Source organism: Plecotus auritus (assembly GCF_963455305.1).
Source record: "Plecotus auritus genome assembly, chromosome: X".
NCBI lineage: Eukaryota > Metazoa > Chordata > Mammalia > Chiroptera > Vespertilionidae > Plecotus > Plecotus auritus.
The window spans coordinates 58,919,329-58,939,962 of NC_137784.1; the positions used below are offsets into that span (position 1 = coordinate 58,919,329).

Below are 20,634 nucleotides of genomic sequence, written 5' to 3' on the forward strand. Positions count from 1 at the left end.
AGCTTTATTACAAAGCCACTGTTCTCAAAACAGACTGGTACTGGCACAAGAACAGACATATAGACAAATGGAATAGAATAGAGAATCCAGATATCGACCCAAACCACTATACGCAATTAATATTTGACAAAGGAGGCATGAACATACAATGGAGTCAAGACAGTCTCTTCAATAAATGGTGTTGGGAAAATTGGACAGATACATGCAAGAAAATGAAACTAGATCACCAACTTACACCATACAGAAAAATAAACTCAAAATGGATGCAGGACTTAAACATAGGACGGGAATCCATAAAAATACTAGAGGAATCCACAGGCAGCAAAATCTCAGACATATGCTGAAAGAACTTCTTCACTGATACTGCCCCTAGGGCAATGGAAGCCAAAGAGAAAATAAACAAATGGGACTACATCAAAATTAAAAGCTTTTTCACAGCAAAAGAAACCATCAACAAAACAACAAGAAACCCCACTGTATGGGAGAACATATTTGCAAATGTTATCACTGATAAAGGTTTAATCTCCAATATCTATAGGCAGCTAATACAACTTAATAAAAGGAAGATAAATGATCCAATAAAAAAATGGGCAACGGACCTAAATAGAATCTTTTCGAAAGAAGACAGAAGGAAGGCCAAGAGCCACATGAAAACATGATCAAAGTCACTAATTATCCGAGAGATGCAAATCAAAATGACAATGAGGTAAAATCTCACTCCTGTCAGCATGGCTATCATCAACAAATCAACAAACGACAAGTGTTGGCGAGGATGCAGAGAAAAAGGAACTCTCATGCACTGTTGGTGGGAATGCAGACTGGTGCAGCCACTGTGACGAACAGTATGCAGTTTCCTCAAAAAACTGAAAATGGAACTCCCATTTGACCCTGTAATCCCACTCCTAGGAATATATCCTAAGAAACTAGAAACACCAATCTGAAAGGATATATGCACCCCTATGTTCATAGCAGCACAATTTGCAATAGCTAAGATTTGGAAACAGCCTAGGTGCCCGTCAGCAGATGACTGGATCAGAAAACTATGGTACATCTACACCATGGAATACTATGCTGCCATAAAAAAGAAGGAATTATTACCATTTGTAGGCACCTGGATGGAATTAGAGAACATTATGCTAAGTGAAATAAGCCAGTCAATGAAAGAAAAATACCACATGATCTCACTCATTTGTGGATAATAAAAAACATTATAACCTGATGAACAAAAAGACAGATACAGAGGCAGTAAAGCATCAAACAGACTGTCAAATTACAGCCGGAAGATTATGGAGAGGTGGGGGTAATAAGAGATCAATGGAAGGACTTATATGCATGCATATAAGAGTAACCAATGGATGCAAAACATTGGGGGGTGAGGGCATGGATGGGAGTGAGGTTGGGGGGGCAATGGTAAAATATGTACACATATAATACCTTAATAAAAATATATATAAAAAAAATAAAAAGTCTTTTTAACAAAAAAAATTAATAAATAAAAATTTGAAGATAGTGTAAAGAGCCTCTGGGACAACCTCAAGCGTACCAACATCCGAATTATGGTTGTGCCCGAAGAAGAGAGAGAGAGCAAGATAATGAAAACATATTTGAAGAAATAATGACAGAAAACTTCTCCCACCTTGTGAAAGAAATAGACTTACAAGTCCAGGAACCACAGATAACCGCAAAGAAAAAGAACCCAAGGAGGACCTCACCAAGACACATCATAATTAAAATGCCAAGAGCAAAAGACAAAGAGAGAATCTTAAAAGCAGCAAGAGGAAAACAGTTAATTACCTGCAAGGGAGCACCCATATGATTGTCAGCTGATTTCTCAACAGAAACTATGCAGACCAGATGGGAGTGGCAAAAAATATTTAATGTGTGAGAGGAGGATCCAAGATGGTGGCGCACAACCTAAACTGCTGCCTCGCACAACAATTTCAAAACTACAACTAAAAGACAAAACGTCTATCACCCAGAACCACGGGAAAGCTGGCTGAGTGGAAGTTCTACAACTAGAAGAAAAGAGCAAACAGCGCTGAAAAGCTGAGGTACGGGCTGGTGATGGGTGACTGGGAGCGCTACTGTTTTCAACCCGAAGAGAGATAAGCTCCCGATTACTCCGAACTCTACTTTCTGGGAAAACGTGGGGGACACAAACTCCTACGGGGAGAAGCTGGACTGTCTGCCGTGGGGTCAGAAAGTGTGGGAGGCTTGCTTGCAGGGCTGCGCCCAGAAATAATTGTTAATTGTGCTGAGGCGCGGGACACGGGGACGCAGTTGGAGACACAGAGCTGCTTTACTGGCAGCCATCGCTGTTTGCCAAGCCCTAGCCTAGTGATGCCCCGAGACCCCGCCCTGTACAACCTACAAACCCACCCAAGCTCCAAGCAGTGGCTTTAGCATATGAATGGCCTGCACTATTGCAGCTTAACCTAGCAAACTTGCAGCCCAGGTCAGACAGCTCCAAAACCTCCAAACCCCAAGCAAAGAGGAGAAATCTGCAGATCTCGCTGTAGCGCCTGCTGGGTAGCCTCAGACAGTAGCTGACCTGCACCCCATTGGAGATCCAGAAGCCAGTGTACCTAGTGGTCAGTGTGAGACACCAGATTTCAACTCCTCCCATCCATAAGTGACACATTCAAGAGGCAGACTCAGTGAGCACCAAAGCCCCACTGAAACAAGTCCTGCACCATAAGCGTGTCTCCAGCCCAGCAGTTCTTCCATTATAGACACAGCAGGTCCTCATAGCCAATTGGCCTGGAGGTCAATTCCTCCCAGTGTAACAACAGCAATCAAGGCTTAACTACACCAAGACTTTGCACTCAGCCCACAAAGGGGTGCACCAAGAGTGTCCACCTGAGGTGATAGGGGAGGCTGAACCACTGGTCACCTACCAGAGAAAACCACTCCATCAACACAGGGAAGCAGAAAAATGCAGAGACAAAGAAACATGTCACCAATGAAAGAAATGGAGGAAAGCAAACTACTGGACATAGAGTTCAAAACCACATTTATAAGGTTACTCAAGAATCTTCTAAAAACTGCAGAGAAATTTGATGAGACCTCTGAGGAGCTTAGTGAGACCTTCAAGGACCTTAATGAGAAAGCCAAAAAAAATGGAAACGGACAAGTCAGAAATTAAGCATACACTGTCTGAAATAAAGAATATGCAGAAACTCAACTGTAGATCAACGTACCCCAAGAATCAAACCAAATATCTGGAATATGAGGAAACAAAAAACACCCAACCAGAAAAACAAAAAGAATCCAAAAATATGAAGATAGTGTAAGGAGCCTCTGGGACAACTTTAAGCGTACCAACATCCGAATTATGGGGATGCCAGAAGAAGAGAGAGAGCAAAATATTGAAAACCTATTAGAAGAAATAATGACAGAAAACTTTCCCTACCTGGTGAAAGAAATAGACTTACAAGTTCAGGAAGCACACAGAACCCCATACAAGAAGAATCCAAAGAGGACCACACCAAGACACATCATAATTAAAATGCCAAGGGCAAAAGACAAAGAGAGAATCTTGAAAGCAGCAAGAGAAAAACGGTTAGTTTCCTACAAGGGAGCACGCATACGACTGTCAGCTGATTTCTCGGCAGAAACTATGAAGGCCAGAAGGGAGTGGCAAGAAATATTCAAAGTGATGAACAGCAAGATCCTACAACCAAGATTACTCTACCCAGCAAAGCTATCATTCAGAATTGAAGGTCAGATAAAGAGCTTCACAGACATGAAAAAGCTAAAGGAGTTCATCACCACCAAACCAGGATTACATGAAATGCTGAAGGGTGTTCTTTAAGAGGAAGAAAAAGAAAAAGGTAAAGATAAAAATTATGAACAACAAAATGACATCAAATACATACCTACCAACAAGTGAATCTAAAAATCAAGTGAATAAAAAATCTGAAGAACAGAATGGACTGGTGAATATAACAGAATTAGGGACATAGAAAGGGAGTGGACTGACAATTCTCAGGGGGCAGGGGGTGTGAGGGGTGCGGGAAGAGATTGGACAAAAAGCTTACACCTATGAATGAAGAAAGTGGCAGGGGTAAGGGCATGGGGTGGGGTGGGGAATCAGTTGGAGGGGAGCTATGGGGGGGAAAAAAGAGGAACACCTGTAATAATCTGAACAATAAAGATTTATTTTTTAAAAAAGAAATATTTAATGTGATGAATAGCAAGAACCTACAACCAAGATTACTCTACCCAGCAAAGCTATCATTCAGAATTGAAGGGCAGATAAAGAGCTTCATAGATAAGAATAAGGTAAAGGAGTTCATCACCACCAAACCAGTATTATATGAAATGCTGAAAGGTGTTCTTTAAGAAGAGGAAGAAGAAGCAAAGGTAAAGATAAAAATTATGAACAACAAATACATGTCTATCAATAAGTGAATCTAAAATGAAGTGAATAAAATATTTGATGAAGAGAATAAACTGGTGAATATAATAGAATCAGGGGCATAGAAAGGGAGTGGACTGACAATTCTCAGGAGGAAAGGGGTGGGGGGTGGGGGAAGAAACTGGACAAAAATCGTACACCTATGGATGAAGACTGTGCTGGGGGGTGGTAAGGGCAGAGGGTCGGGTGGGAACTAGGTGGAGGGGAGCTATGGGGGGAAAAAAGAACAATTGTAATAATCTGAACAAAAAAGATTTATTAAATTTAAAAAAAACATCAAGGCAACAAACGACAATGAAAACTCAACACTCCAAAATTTATGGGACAGAGCAAAAGCAGTCTTGAGAAGGAAGTTTATAGCTCTACAAGCCTACTGCAAAAAAATAATAAACAATGGTAATAAATTACCTAAACATACAACTCAAAGAGTTCGAAAGAGAGTGAAAAGAAAAGCCCAGTGTAAGCAGAAGGAAGGAAATAATAAATATCAGACTGAAGATAAACAACATAGAGACCAAAATACAAAAAAAACAAAAAACAAAAGATCAACAAAACCAAGAGTTGATTCTTTAAAAGAAAAAACATTGAGGAACCTCTAGCCAGGCTCACCAAGAAGCAAAGAGAGAGGCCCCAAATAAACAAAATCAGAAAACAAAGAGGAGAAATAACAACAGACCCCACCAAAATACAAAGGATTGTTAAAAATTATTATGAAAAACTCTATTCCAACAAACTGGACAACATGGAGGAAATGGACACAGCTCTAGAAAAATACAACCTTCCAAGACTCAATCAGGAAAAATCTAAACATTTCAATAGGCCAATAACTATGGAAGAAATTAAAGCAGTCATCAAAAAGTTTCCAGCAAACAAAAGCCTGGGGCCGGATGGCTTCACAAGGGAGTTTTACCAAACATTCAAAGAAGAACTAAAACCTATCCTCCTCAGACTATTCCAAAAAATTCAAGAGGAAGGAACACTTCCAAGCTCATTCTATGAAGCCAGCATCACCCTAATAGCAAAACCAGATAAAAACAACACAATGAAAGAGAATTACAGGCCAATATCCCTCATGAACATAGATGCCAAAATCCTCAACAAAATCCTAGCAAATCAGATCCAGCACTACATCAGAAAGATCATACACCATGACCAAGTAGGATTTATCCAGGGATGCAAGGATGGTACAATATCCACAAATCAATAAACGTGATACATCACATAGACAAATTGAGAGAAAAAAAAATCACATAGTCATATCAACTGATGCATAAAAAGCATTTGACAAAATCCAACACCCTTTCTTGATAAAAACTCTCAGCAAGGTGGAAATAAAAGGATCATACCTCAACATAATAAAAGCCATATATGAAAAACCCACAGCCAACATCATAATCAATGGGCAAAAGCTAAAACAATTTCCCCTAAGAAAAGGAACAAGACAGGGATGCCCACTCTCACCACTCCTGTTCCGCATAGTACTGGAAGTATTAGCCATTGCAATTAGATAAGAAGAAGAAATAAAAGGCATCCAAATTGGAAAAGAAGCAATAAAGCTGTCCTTATTTACAGATGACGTAATATTGTACATAAAAAACCCGAAAGACTCCATCAAAAAACTAACAGACTTAATAAATGAATTCAGCTGGTACCAGGATATAAAATTAATGCCAAGAAATCTATGTCATTTCTACACACCAATAAGGAACTTACAGAAAGAGAGACTAAAAAAGCAATCCCATTTACCATCACACCAAAAAAATTAAGATACCTAGGAATAAACTTAACCAAGGAGGTAAAAGACCTATACTCGAAAAACTACACGACACTGAAAAAAGAGATAGAGGAAGATGTAAACAGATGGAAGAACATACCATGTTCATGGATTGGTAGAATCAGCATCATTAAAATATCCATACTACCCAAAGCAATCTATAGGTTCAATGCACTCCCCATTAAAATACCAACAGCATATTTCACAGACCTAGAAAGAACTCTCCAAAAATTCATCTGGAATTTAAAAAGACCCCAAATAGCCACAGCAATCCTGAGAAAGAAGAACAAAGTAGGTGGGATCTCAATGCCAGATTTCAAGTTGTATTACAAAGCCACTGTTCTCAAAACAGCCTGGTACTGGCACAAAAACAGACATATAGACCAATGATATAGAATCGAGAACCCAGATATCAACCCAAACCCTATGCTCAATTAATATTTAACAAAGGAGGCATGAACATACAATGCAGTCAAGACAGTCTCTTCAATAAATGGTGTTTGGAAAATTGGACAGATACATGCAAGAAAATGAAACTAGATCACCAACTTATACCATACCCAAAAATAAACTCAAAATGGATAAAGGACTTAAACATAAGATGGGAAATCATAAAAATACTAGAGAAATCCACAGGCAGAGAAATCTCAGACATATGCCGAAGCAATTTCTTCACCGATTCCACTCCTAGGGCTATGGAAGCTAAAGAGAAAATAAACAAATGGGACTACATCAAAATAAAAAGCTTTTGCACAACAAAAGAAACCATCAGAGGGAGAAACCAAGATGGCGGAATAGGTAAACACCTAAACTGCTGCCTTGCACAACAATTTCAAAATGACAACTAAAAGACAAAATGGACATCATCCAGAACCATAGGAGGGCTGGCTGAGTGGAAATTCTACAACTAGAAGGAAAGAGAAAAGCACACTGAGACTCACAGGAGCTGCAGAAGGCAGAGGTATGGAGGTGTGCTGACCGAGAGGGAGGCGCACACGGAGAGGGCTAGCAACAGAGTACGCAGCTGGATTTCTCAATCGGGAGGGAGACAAAAGCTCCCAACTGCTCTGAACTCCAGTTACGGGCGAGACTCTGGGGACCCAGTCTCATACGGGCAAAAATTGGACTGTCTGGCAGCGGCAAAACTCGAGGGCAGCTTTTTCTCAGAGGTGCTTGCAGCGATTACCCAAGGACACTGAGAACCAGGGGCCTCTTATGGCAGGGCTAATGGGAAGCCATTGCTCGTGCTCCATCCTGAGATTCCGCCCCACGAAGCCATTGTTGTTTGCTCCACCATGAGACTCCACCCCATCCAAGCTGAGCGCAGAGGCTTTTGCATATGAATGGCACGGTCCTTTGAACTCTATTCTTACCTAACACACTGCAGCTGAGTCAGTGAGACCCAGAACATCCAAAAGAAGGCCCAGGGACCACAGCAGCTTTCATTGCTTCACAGCTGGGCCTCATGTGGGAACCTCCAAAACCCAAACAAAGAAGAGGAATCTGCAGATCTCTCCGTAGCTCCTGCTAGGTTGCCTCAGGCAGAGGCTAAATTAGCACCTCCTTGGAGATCCAAGGTCCAGTGTACCCAGTAGTCAGAGTGGGACCATCCAGATTACAACTCCTCAGATCCATAAGGGACTCATTCTTGTCTCATAATGGTGTCTCCAGCACAGAAGTTCTCCCATTGTAGACACAGCTCATCCTCACAGCCAACTGGCCTGGAGGTCAATTCCTCCCAGTGATACCAACAACAATCAAGGCTTAACTACAACAAGACTGTGCACAGAGCCCACAAAGGGTTGCACCAAGAGTGTACACCTCAGGTAACTGTGGGAGGGTGAGCCACTGGGCCCTATAGGACACCTAGCACACAAAGCCACTCTATCAACTCACGAAAGCAGCCAAAATGTGGAGACAAAGAAAAGGGTCACAAATGAAAGAAATGGAGGAAAGCAAATGACTGGATATAGAGTTCAAAACTACTGTTACAAAGTTTTTCACGAATTTCCTAGAAAAGGCCTATCAATTAAGCGAGACTCTCCAAGATATAAAAAAGGACCAACTAGAAATTAAGCATACACTTACTGAAATAAAGAATAATATATAGAGATCCAACAGCAGACTAGAAGATCACAAGAATCAAGTCAAAGAATTGAAATACAATGAAGCAAAAAACACCCATCCGGAAAAGCAAAAAGAAAAAAGAATCTAAAAATATGAAGATAGTGTACGGAGCCTCTGGAACAACTTCAAGAGTACCAACATCTGAATAATGGGGGTGCCAGAAGAAGAGAGAGATCATGATAATGAAAACCTATTTGAAGAAATAATGACAGAAAACTTACCCCACTTGGTGAAAGAAATAGACTTACAAGTCCAGGAAACAAAGAGAACCCCAAACAAAAGGAATCCAAAGAGGACCACACCAAGACACATCATAATTAAAATGCCAAGAGCAAAACACAAAGAGAGAATCTTAAAAGCAGCAAGGGAAAAACAGTTAGTTACCTACAAGGGAGCACCTACAAGACTGTCAGCTGATTTCTCAACAGAAACTATGCAGGCTAGACGGGGGTGGCAAGAAATATTCAAAGTGATGAATAGCAAGAACCTACAACCAAGATTACTCTACACAGCAAAGCTATCATTCAGAATTGAAGGGCAGATAAAGAGCTTCACAGATAAGAAAAAGCTAAAGGAGTTCATCACCGCCAAACCAGTATTATATGAAATGCTGAAAGGTATCCTTGAAGAAGAAGAAGAAGAAGAAGAAGAAGAAGAAGAAGAAGAAGAAGAAGAAGAAGAAGAAGAAAATAGTAAAGATAAAAATTATGCACAACAAATACATATCTATCAACAAGTGAATCTAAAAGTGAAGTGAATAAAAAATCTGATGAACAGAATAAACTGGTGAATATAATAGAATCAGGGGCATAGAAAGGGAGTGGACTGACAATTCTCTAGGGGCAAGGGGTGTGCAGGATGATGGAAGAGACTGGACAAAAATCGTACACTTATGGATGAGGACAGTGTGGGGGTAAGGGCAGAGGTTGGGGTGGGAAGCAGGTGGAGGGGAGGTATGGGGGGAAAAAGAGGAACAATTGTAATAATCTGAACAATAAATATTTATTTTAAAAAAAGAAACCATCAATAAAACAACAAGAAAGCCCACTGTATGGGAGAACATATTTGCAAATGTTATCACTGATAAGGGTTTAGTCTCCAATATCTACAGGCAGCTTATACAACTTAATAAAAGAAAGATAAATGATCCAATAAAAAAGTGGGTAACTGACCTAAATAGAATCTTTTCGAAAGAAGACAGAAGGAAGGCCAAGAGACATATGAAAACATGATCAAAGTCACTAATTATCCAAGAGATGCAAATCAAAACGACAATGAGGTACAATCTCAAACCTGTCAGATTGGCAATCATCAACAAATCAACAAACGACAAGTGCTGGCGAGGATGTGGAGAAAAAGGAACCCTCGTGCACTGCTGGTGGGAATGCAGACTGGTTCAGCCACTGTGGAGAACAGTATGGAGTTTCTTGAAAAAAACTAAACATGGAACTCCCATTTGACCCAGTGATCCCACTTCTAGGAATATATCCCAAGAAACTAGAAACACGAATCAGAAAGGATATATGCACCCCTATGTTCATAGCAGGACAATTCACCAAATCTAATATTGGAAACAGCCTAAATGCCCATCAGCAGATGAAAATGATGGTACATCTACACAATGGAATACTATGCTGCTTCAAAAAAGAAGGAATTATTACCATTTGCAGCAGCATGGATGCACCTGGAGAGCATTATGCTAAGTGAAATAAGCCAGTCAATGAAAGAAAAATACCACATGTTCTCACTCATTTATGGAAAATAAGAACATTATAACCTGATGAACAAAATCATAGATACAGAGACAATAAAACACCAAACAGACTGTCAAATTACAGAGGTAAGGTTGGGGAGTGTTGGGGAGGGGGGAAAGAGATCAACCAAAGGACTTGTATGCATGCATATAAACACGGCCAATGGACACAAGACTCTGTGAAGTGGGATTATAGCATACGATGGGGGGTGGGGAGAATGGGGGAAGGTCAATGGGGGAAAAAAGAAGATATATGTACTACTATATGTAATGCTTTAAACAATAATAAAGAACCAAAAAAAGACATAAAAACAAATATAAGGGGAATGCAAAAATGGGGAGACAAAGAAACAACCCCCAAAGGAAAGAAAAGGTGGAATCACCAGAAAAGTAACTAAATGAAATGGAGGCAAGTAATTTGTCAGAGAAGTAATTCAGAGTCATAGGAATGCTCAAATATTTGGATGACAAATAACACAACTCAATGAGAATTATAAGACGCTGAATGAGGATTTCACCAACATAAATAAGAATCAAGAGGAAATGCAGAATCACATAGATGCAATAAAAAACACAATGGGAGGTTTTAACAGTAGACTAGAAAAAGCTGAGGAGTGAATCAGAGAGATAGAAGACAAAGTAGGAAAAGCACCCAAGCAGATCAGCAACTGGAAAAAAAAATAATAATAACAGGAGGAGAGTCTAAGGGAGCTTTGGGACAACTTGAAATGAAACAACATCTGCATAATAGTGGTTCCAGAAGAAGAGGACTTTGAGCAAGGAATAGAAAATCTGTTTGAAGAAATAATAACAGAAAACTTCCCAGACTTGGGGAAGAAAAACTCCACACAATCCAAGAAGCACAGAGAGTCCCAAGCAAGATTAACCCCCCCAAAAACACAAACAGATACATCATAATTAAATTGGCAAAGGTAAAAGCAAAGAAAGAATTTTAATGGCTGCAACAGAGAGACGGGAAGTTCCCTACAATGGATCTACCATTACACTATCAACTTATTTGTCAACAGAAACGTGATAGGCCAGAAGGGAATGGAATGAAGTATACAAAGTGATGCAAAACAAGGGACTGAATCCAAGAATACTCTATCCAGCAAGACTATCATTCAAAATTGAAGGTGAAATCAGGAGCTTCACAGACAAAAAAAAAAAAAAAAGGCCTAAGGGAGTTTATTATCACCAGCAATGCAAGAAATGTTAAAGGGAGTGTTAAAAAAAAGAAATAGAAGGGGAGGAAGGAACACAGACATATAGAGTGCAAATGGCAACAAACAAGTACTTATCAATAATACCAGTAACCTTAAGTATAAATGGATTAAATCAAAAGATATAGGGTAGCTGAATGGATAAGAAAAAATGACCCATATATCTGCTGTCTACAGGAGACCTACCTCAGAACAAAGGACTCACACAGACTGATGGTGAAAGGATGGAAAAAGGTTTTTCAGGTGAATGGAAATGAAAAAAGAGCTGGGGTAGCAATACTTATATCTGACAAATTAGACCTCAAAGTAAAGGCCATAACAAGACATAAGGAAGGCCATTTCATAATACCAAAGAGAGCAATTCAACAAGAGAATATACCTCCTGTAAACATATATGCACCCAATGCAGGAGCACCCAAATACATAAAAAACATTCAGGAAGATATCAAGGGAGAGATCAACAGCAACCAAATCAGAGTAGGGGACTTTAATACACCATGCTGCCACTGGATAAATCCTTCAGGAAAAAAAATCAGCAAAGAAACAGCAATCCTAAATTACTCACTAGATCCGATGGAACCAACTGACATCTTCAGAACATTTCACCACAAAGCTACAGAATATACGTTCTTCTCAAGTGCACATGGAACATTTTCAGAGATAGACCACATATTAGAACATAGCCTAAGTCTCTACAGATTCAAGAAGATTTAAATCATATCAAGCATCTACTCAGATAACAATGTCATTAAGTCAGAAATCAACTACAATAAAAACAACAATAAAAAAATAAAACATATTGGGCTAAATAGAATATAATTAAACAAAGAATGGGTTACCAAAAAGATCAAAGAAGAAATAAAAAGAAATAAAAAGCACCCTAGAAATGAATGACAATGAAAGCACAACAACCCAAAATTCATGGTACACAATGAGAGCACTCCTGAGAGAGAAGTTCATTGCACTACAGGCCTACCTAAAAACAAACAAACAAAAAAAAAAAAACACCAGGAAAAACTGGTAATACGTTATCTGACCCTACAATTGAACCAACTAGAAAAAAAGTAACAAGAAAAGCTCTCAGTAAGTAGAAGGAAGGAAATAATAAAGCTCAGAACAGAAATAAATGACATAGAGACCAAAAAAAAAAAAATACAAAAGATCAATAAAAGAAAGAGCTGGTTCTTTGAAAGGATAAACAAGATTGATGAACCTCTTGCCAGACTCACAAAAAAAACAAACAAACAAACAAAAAAAAACAGAGAGAACCTGAATAAACAAAACCAGAAATGAAAACGATGAAGTAACAACTGACCCCACAGAGAAAAAAAGGGATTGTAAAAAAAATACTATGAACATAGCAGCACAATTCACCATAGCATTTGGAAACAGCCTAAATGCCCATCAGCAGATGAGTGGATTAGAAAACTATGGTACATCTACACAATGGAATACTATGATGCTATAAAAAAGAAGGAATTCGTACCATTTGCAGCAGCATGGATGGACCTGGAGAGCATTATGTTAAGTGAAATAAGCCATGCAATGAAAGAAAAATACCACATGATCTCACTCATTTATGGAAAATAAAGAACATTATAACCTGATGAACAAAAAGATAGACATAGAGTCAGTAAAGCACCAAACAGACTGTCAAATTACAGCAGGAAGGCTGGGAAGTGTTGGGGAGGGGGGGGAAAGAGATCACCCAAAGGACTTGTATGCATGCATATAAGCACAATGAATGACACAAGAAACTGGGGGAGGGGGGATGAGGGCATGTGACAGGAGGTAGGGGAGGCTCAGGGAAGTTCTATGGGGGAAAAAAGGAGATATATGTACTACTATATGTAATACTTTAAACAATAAAATAAAATTTAAAACATACTATGAACAACTCTATTCCAATAAACTGGACAACCTTGACAAAAAGGACATATTCCTAGAAAAATACAAACTTCTAAAGCTCAACCAGAGAAGGGAAGGCTCGTGGAGTGGGCGAGCACTGGCAGCCAAGATGAAGGTGAAGATGCTGAGCCGGAACCCGGACAACTATGTCCGCGAAACCAAGCTGGACTTACAGAGAGTTCCAAGAAACTATGATCCTACCTTACATCCTTTTGAGGTCCCAAGAGAATACGTAAGAGCTTTAAATGCTACCAAACTGGAACGGGTATTTGCAAAACCATTCCTTGCTTCTCTGGATGGTCACCGAGATGGAGTCAATTGCTTGGCAAAGCATCCAAAGAGCCTGGCTACTGTCCTTTCTGGGGCATGTGATGGAGAGGTCAGAATTTGGAACTTGACCAAACGAAACTGTATCCGTACAATACATGAAGGTTTTTTAAGAGGAATATGTACTCGTTTTTGTGTGAGTTCTTTTTTTACTGTTGGTGATGACAAAACTGTGAAGCAGTGTAAAATGGATGGACCAGGCTTTGGAGAAGAGGAAGAGCCATTGCATACAATATTAGGAAAGACAGTGTATACAGGAATTGATCATCACTGGAAAGAAGGAATTTTTGCCACATGTGGACAGCAAGTAGACATTTGGGATGAACAGAAAACCAGTCCTATATGTTTAATGACCTGGGGATTTGACAGTATAAGTAGTGTTAAATTTAACCCAATTGAGACATTTCTCTTGGGAAGTTGTGCTTCTGACAGGAATATAGTACTATATGATATGAGGCAAGCTACTCCTCTGAAAAAGGTCATCTTAGATATGAGAACAAATACAATTTGTTGGAACCGTATGGAAACCTTCATTTTTACTGCAGCAAATGAAGATTACAACTTATATACTTTTGATATGCGTGCACTGGACACTCCTGTGATGGTGCACATGGATCACGTGTCCGTGGTGCTGGATGTGGATTATTCTCCCACTGGGAAGGAGTTTGTGTCCGCTAGTTTTGATAAATCTATCCAAATCTTTCCTGTGGACAAAAGTAGGAGCAGGGAAGTATATCACACAAAGAGAAAGCATCATATTAGCTGTGTAAAATGGACTTCTGACAGCAAGTACATTATGTGTGGATCTGATGAAATGAACATTCGTCTATAGAAAGCTAATGCTTCTGAAAAATTGGGTGTGCTTACATCATGGGAAAAGGCAGCCAAAGATTATAACCAGAAGTTGAAGGAGAAATTTCGATGTCATCCTCATAAAAACGTATCGCTCATCACCGCCATCTACCAAAACCGATCTACCAAAACCCATCTACAGCCAGATTCAAGAACAGTGCATCATGAAAGATGCTCGCCGACGGAAAGAAGTGAATCGCCTCAAGCATAGCAAGCCTGGATCTGTGCCGATTGTGTCAGAGAAGAAGAAGCACGTAGTGGCAGTTGTGAAATAATATTTGGTATTCCTGCCAATACTGGCTTATAATTATTTGTTACATTTTGATTTGTAAACTCTACAAATAAAAATACAGTTAATCCTTGAACAACATGGGTTAGAACTGGCTGGATCCACTTACATGCAGATTTTTTTCAATAAATATACAGTTGTTTCTTCATATTCCCGGTTGTACATCCATGCATTCAACCAACCTTAGATCAAAACAGTATTTTCTACCTGAGATTGGGAATCTGTGAATATGGAGAGCCAACCAAAGTTATATGTGGACTGCTCATGGGTTCAGCACCCCACCCCCTGTGTTGTTCAAGGGGTCAGCTGTACTAGCTCTAGTATAACAGATAGTTTAGTTATATTTGTAGAGCTTTACCATTGCTCATTTTAGCTACCCTGAAAAATTATCTGTCAAAGGTGGCCTGGTTGATAAAACTATGCAACATTTGATCCTTAATCTGCTTTCTTATTTCCTGGAAGATCACAGAGTATTTGCAAACTAACTTATTTTTTCTGTTAGAAATTGCAAATATAATTTTACAATCTGATCTATTATTGTAGACACTGTGCATTTAAATTTACATTTAAGACCAAACATCTCCCATATTATCTTTAATATTACTTTGAATAATTATTGCAATGTTTCTTGCTAGGATTTTGTATAACATGTAGAATTATGTCAATACATTTTCCAATTTAATTTATTTTCTGTACTTTGTATTTGGCTTTTTGAAGCTTTCAAGGTTAGCCTGCACTTCTGTAACTTTCATAAATGATGATAATTAGAATTATGGTCAAGTCACAATAAAAAAGCATCTTTTTTCTCAGAATTGTAAAAAAAATAAATAAAAATAAATAAAAATTAAAAAAAAAAAAACTCAACCAGCAAGAATCAGAAAACTTGAATAGACTGATAACTACTGATGAAATTGAAACAGTAATTAAAAGGGGTAAAAAAAACTCCCAGCAAACAAAAGCCCTGGTCCAGACAACTTCCCAAGGGAATTTTACCAAATATTCAAAGCACAACTAACATCTATACTCCTCAAACTATTCCAAACAATTCAGAAAGAAGGAACACTTCCAACAAGCTCTTTCTATGAGGCCAGCTTTACCCTAATCCCCAAACCAGAAAAATACACTACAAAGAAAGAGAATTACAGGCCAATATCTATGAACATAGTTGCTTAAGTCCTAGCAAATCAGAGAGACAAAATGGTGGCGGAATACAAGGACGTGTCCTGAGCCTTGTCCTGGAGCAAATAGAGGAAGCAGCTGAAACGAGTGGAACCCAGCCCGAATTGGCGAAGGAGGTGCAGCCGGTGAGACAGTTTGCAGCTTGAAACGGCAGAGATCCCCCCGACAAAGGTAAAATCAAAGATCTAGGCAGTAGAATCTGCCGGACATCTGTGCCAAGAAGGTCAGGGAGAAACTACACAGCTCCAAGCCGTGTCCCTGAGGACAGGCAAAGCATCTGACTGAAAAAAAAGGGGGGGGGGGGGTTCATAGGACTGTGGGAGGTAGGAGATTTTAGAACTTGGAGTCAGGATTTGGGATCTGAGCTCAAAGGCAGCCCTGAAGAGCTGCCAGACCACGCAGTGCCAGCAAGAAAGGACTTGCAGAGACGCGGTCCCTCCTCAGGCTGGGGCCTGCGCCTTTCGCCACTAAACCTAGTTCGTAGGACCTTTAGGATACAGACACTTACCTGTGGCTGAGGTGCAGAAGAAGGGGTGGGGTTGTGGAATCTGGGAAGAGTAGGCAGCGGACAGTCCAGGAGAGGTGGAAGCGAGTCTGGTGCTGAGTCATATCTAAGCCTTGGTTGCCTTTTTCTCCTGAGAGATAGCCCCTTCCTTCAGTCTCCAGGCAACCAATATAGCGACACCCAGATGCCAGCCTGATTAACACCATGGAATCTGAATACTCTCTGAGGCCATAGGATCTGCCCTAAAGAGAAATCTTTAGAAGTTAGGCACCTCAATTACACTGCTACACTGCCAGGGCCCTTCAGAATGCTTCAGTGTGCCTCGCTGGCAAACTTACCACGGGTGCTCCTGAAGCCGCCACTGGGAGTAAGTGCCTATCCACCACAGGTGCATCAGAGAAAGCTGAGTCTGCCCACCTCATAACTACAGAACTCTGGGAATCACAGTCACACCTTTCCAGAGGGCAGGTCCCCTGAGCCACATCACCCTGACAGAAAGTTCCTTAGTGCCACTGTGAGTCCCCAGTGGGCACGCGTGATTTCAATTAAGGGTGCAAGACAGCAAAAATTGGGATACTCCCCTCCACGGCTGCTGACTTCTAGAAACTGAAGTTATGCCTCTCAAGCTTGCAGGCCTACATCAAGAGAACCCAAATAGCTCAAGTAGGGAGCTTCATTAGATTACCAAGCCGAGGAGAACTGAGAGATTACGCCAGTAGCAGCATCCCCAAAAAAACCTGGGTAGCAAAGCAATTGGATCTACAATTTAAACATTACAGGAAAACATGGGAAGACAAAAAAGAAACTCCCAAAGGAAAGAAAAAGAGGAATGACCAGAAAGGGAGTTAAATGAAATTGAGGCTAGCAGCTTAACAGAGAAAGAATTCAGAGTAATGGTTATAAGGATGTTTAAACGGATGGATGACAAATACACACAACTCAATGAGAACTATAAGGAGCTGAATGAGAATGCCACCAACATGAAAAGAAACTAAGAAGAGATGAAGAATGACATAGCTGCAATAAAGAAAACATTGGAAGGTTTAAACAGTAGACTAGAAGAGGCTGAGGACTACATCAGTGGATTAGAACACAAGGTAGGAAAAAACACACAAACACAGCAGCCACTGGAGAGAAGACTTAAAAAGCAAGAGGAGAGCCTAAGGGAGCTTTGGGACAACACAAAACGAAACAATATTAGAATAATAGGGATACCAGAAGGAGAGGAAGAGAAGCAAGGAATAGAAAACCTGTTTGAAGAAATAATGACAGAATACTTCCTTGATATTGGCAAGAAAAAAACTATGCAAGTCCAAGAAGTACATAGAGTCCCAAACAAGTTGAACTCCAAAAGACCAACACCAAGACACATCATAATTAAATTGGCGAACACTAACGACAAAGTAAAAATCTTAAAGGCTGCCAGAGAGAGACAGAAAGTTACCGACAAGAGATCTCCTATTAGAATATCAACTGATTTCTCAACAGAAACACACCAGGCCAGAAGGGAATGGAATGAAATGTACAAAGTGATACAAAGCAAGGGTCTGAATCCAAGAATACTATACCAAGCAAGGCTATCATTCAAAATTGAAGGTGGAATCAGGAGCTTCACAGACGAAAAAGGGCTAAGAGAGTTTATCACTACCAAGTCAGCAATGCAAGAAATGCTAAAGGGACTGCTGTAAAAAGAAGAAAGAGAAAGGCAAGAAGAAACACAAACACTAAGGAAAAATATGACAACAAATATATACTTGTCAATAATAACATTAAACGTAAATGGACTAAATGCACCAATCAAAAGATATAGGGTAGCTGAATGGATAAGAAAACATGAACCACATATTTGCTGTCTCCAAGAGACCCACCTCAGAGCAAAGAATTCACAAAGACTGAGAGTGAAGGGATGGAAAAACATTTTTCAGGCAAATGAAAATGAGAAAAAAGCTGGGGTTGCGATACTTATATCTGATAAAATAGACCTCAAAGTAAAGGCCATAACAAGAGATAAGGAAGGTCACTACATAATACTAAAGGGAGAAATTCAACAAGAAGATAAAACTCTGGTAAACATATATGCACCCAATGCAGGAGCACCCAAATACATAAAAAAAAAACTCCTGGAAGATATCAAGGGAGAGATTGACAACAATACAATCATAGTAGGAGACTTTAATACACCACTGACATCACTGGATAAATCCTCTAGACAAAAAATCAACAAGGAAACAGCAATTTTAAATGACTCACTAGATCATATGGGCCTAATTGACATCTTCAGAGCATTTCAACCCAAAGCCACGGAATATATGTTCTACTCAAGTACACAGAGGACATTTTCAAAAATAAACCACATACTGGGTCACAAGCAAAGTCTCCCCAAATTCATAAAGATTGAAATCATATCAAGCATTTTAGCAGACCACAATGGCATAATATTATAAATAAACTATAATAAAATCATTCCAAAAAATTCAAACACTTGGAAGCTGAATCACATGCTATTAAACAATGATTGGGTGATCAACGAGATCAAAGAAGAAATTAAAAGCATACTGGAGACTAATGACAATAAAAACACAACAATGCAATTGCTATGGGACACAATGAAAGCAGTCCTGAGAGGGAAGTTTATAGCTCTACAGGCCTCCCTCAAAAAACAAGAAAAAATGCTAATAAATGATCTAACTCAACAAATCAAAGAATTAGAAAGAGAGCAACAAGAAAAGCCCACAGTGAGCGAAGGAAGGACATAATAAAGATCAGGGTAGAAATGAATGACATAGCCAAAACCGGTTTGGCTCAGTGGATAGAGCGTCGGCCTGTGGACTGAAGGGTCCCGGGTTCGATTCCGGTCAAGGGCATGTACCTGGGTTGCGGGCACATCTCCAGTAGGAGGTGTGCAGGAGGCAGCTGATCGATGTTTCTCTCTCGTCGATGTTTCTAACTCTCTATCCCTCTCCCTTCCTCTCTGTAAAATATCAACAAAATATTTAAAAAACAAAAGAAATGAATGACATAGAGACCAAAAAAAAACAATATGAAAGATAAACAAAATCAAGATCTGGTTCTTTGAAAGGATAAACAAGATTGATGAACCTCTAGCCAGGCTCACCAAGAAGCAAGGAGAGATGACCTAAATAAACAAAATCAGAAATGAAAGAGGAGAAATAACAATAGACCCCACCGAAATACAAATGATTGTTAAAAAATACTATGAACAACTCTATTCCAAGAAACTGGACAACCTGGAGTAAATGGACATATTCCTAGAAAAATAAAACATTCCAAAACTCAATCAGGAAGAATCTAAACATCTCAATAGGCTGATAACTATGGCAGAAATTAAAGCAGTCATCAAAAAGCTTCCAGCAAACAAAAGCCCGGGGCCAGACGGCTTCACAGGGGAGTTTTACCAAACATTCAAGGAAGAACTAAAACCTATCCTCCTCAGACTATTCCAGAAAATTCAAGAGGAAGGAACACTGCCATGCTCCTTCTATGAAGTCAGCATCACCCTAATACCAAAACCAGATAAAGAAAACACAATGAAAGAGAATTACAGGCCAATATCCCTCATGAATATAGATGCCAAAATCCTCAACAAAATTCAAGCAAATCGAATCCAGCAGTACATAAGAAAGATCATACACCATGACCGAGGAGGATTTTTCCCGGGGATGAAAAGATGGTACAATATTCGCAAATCAATAAATGTGATACATCACATAAACAAATTGAGAGAAAAAAAACCACATAGTCATATCAATTGATGCAGAAAAAGCATTTGACAAAATCCAACACCCTTTCTTGATAAAAACTCTCAGCGTGGTGGGAATAGAAGGATCATACCTGAACATAATAAAAGCCATATATGACAAACCCACAGCCAACATCATACTCAATGGGCAAAAACTAAAACCATTTCCCCTAAGAACAGGAACAAGACAGGGATGCCCAATCTCACCAATCCTATTCAATATAGTACTGGAAGTATTAGCCATTGCGATCAGACAAGAAGAAGAAATAAAAGGCATCCAAATTGGAAAAGAAAAAGTAAAACTGTCTTTATTTGCAGAGGACATGATACTGTACATAGAAAACCCTAAAGACTCCATCAAAAAATTACTAGACTTAATAAATGAATTCGCCAATGTAGCAGGATACAAAATTAACGCCAAGAAAGTGATGGCATTTCTACACACCAATAAGGAACTTACAGAAAGAGAGACTAAAAAAGCAATCCCATTTACCATCGCACCAAAAAAATTAAGATA

General features: G+C 39.4%; 1 pseudogene across 1 annotated transcript; it reads left to right on the plus strand.

Moving 5' to 3' along the window:
- Nucleotides 1–13,196: 13,196 nt before the first annotated feature.
- LOC308239315 (DDB1- and CUL4-associated factor 13-like) lies at nt 13,197–14,947 on the plus strand (annotated as a pseudogene). Its single transcript has one exon. The product of its transcript is annotated as a DDB1- and CUL4-associated factor 13-like (transcript).
- The last annotated feature ends 5,687 nt before the right edge of the window (nt 14,948–20,634 follow it).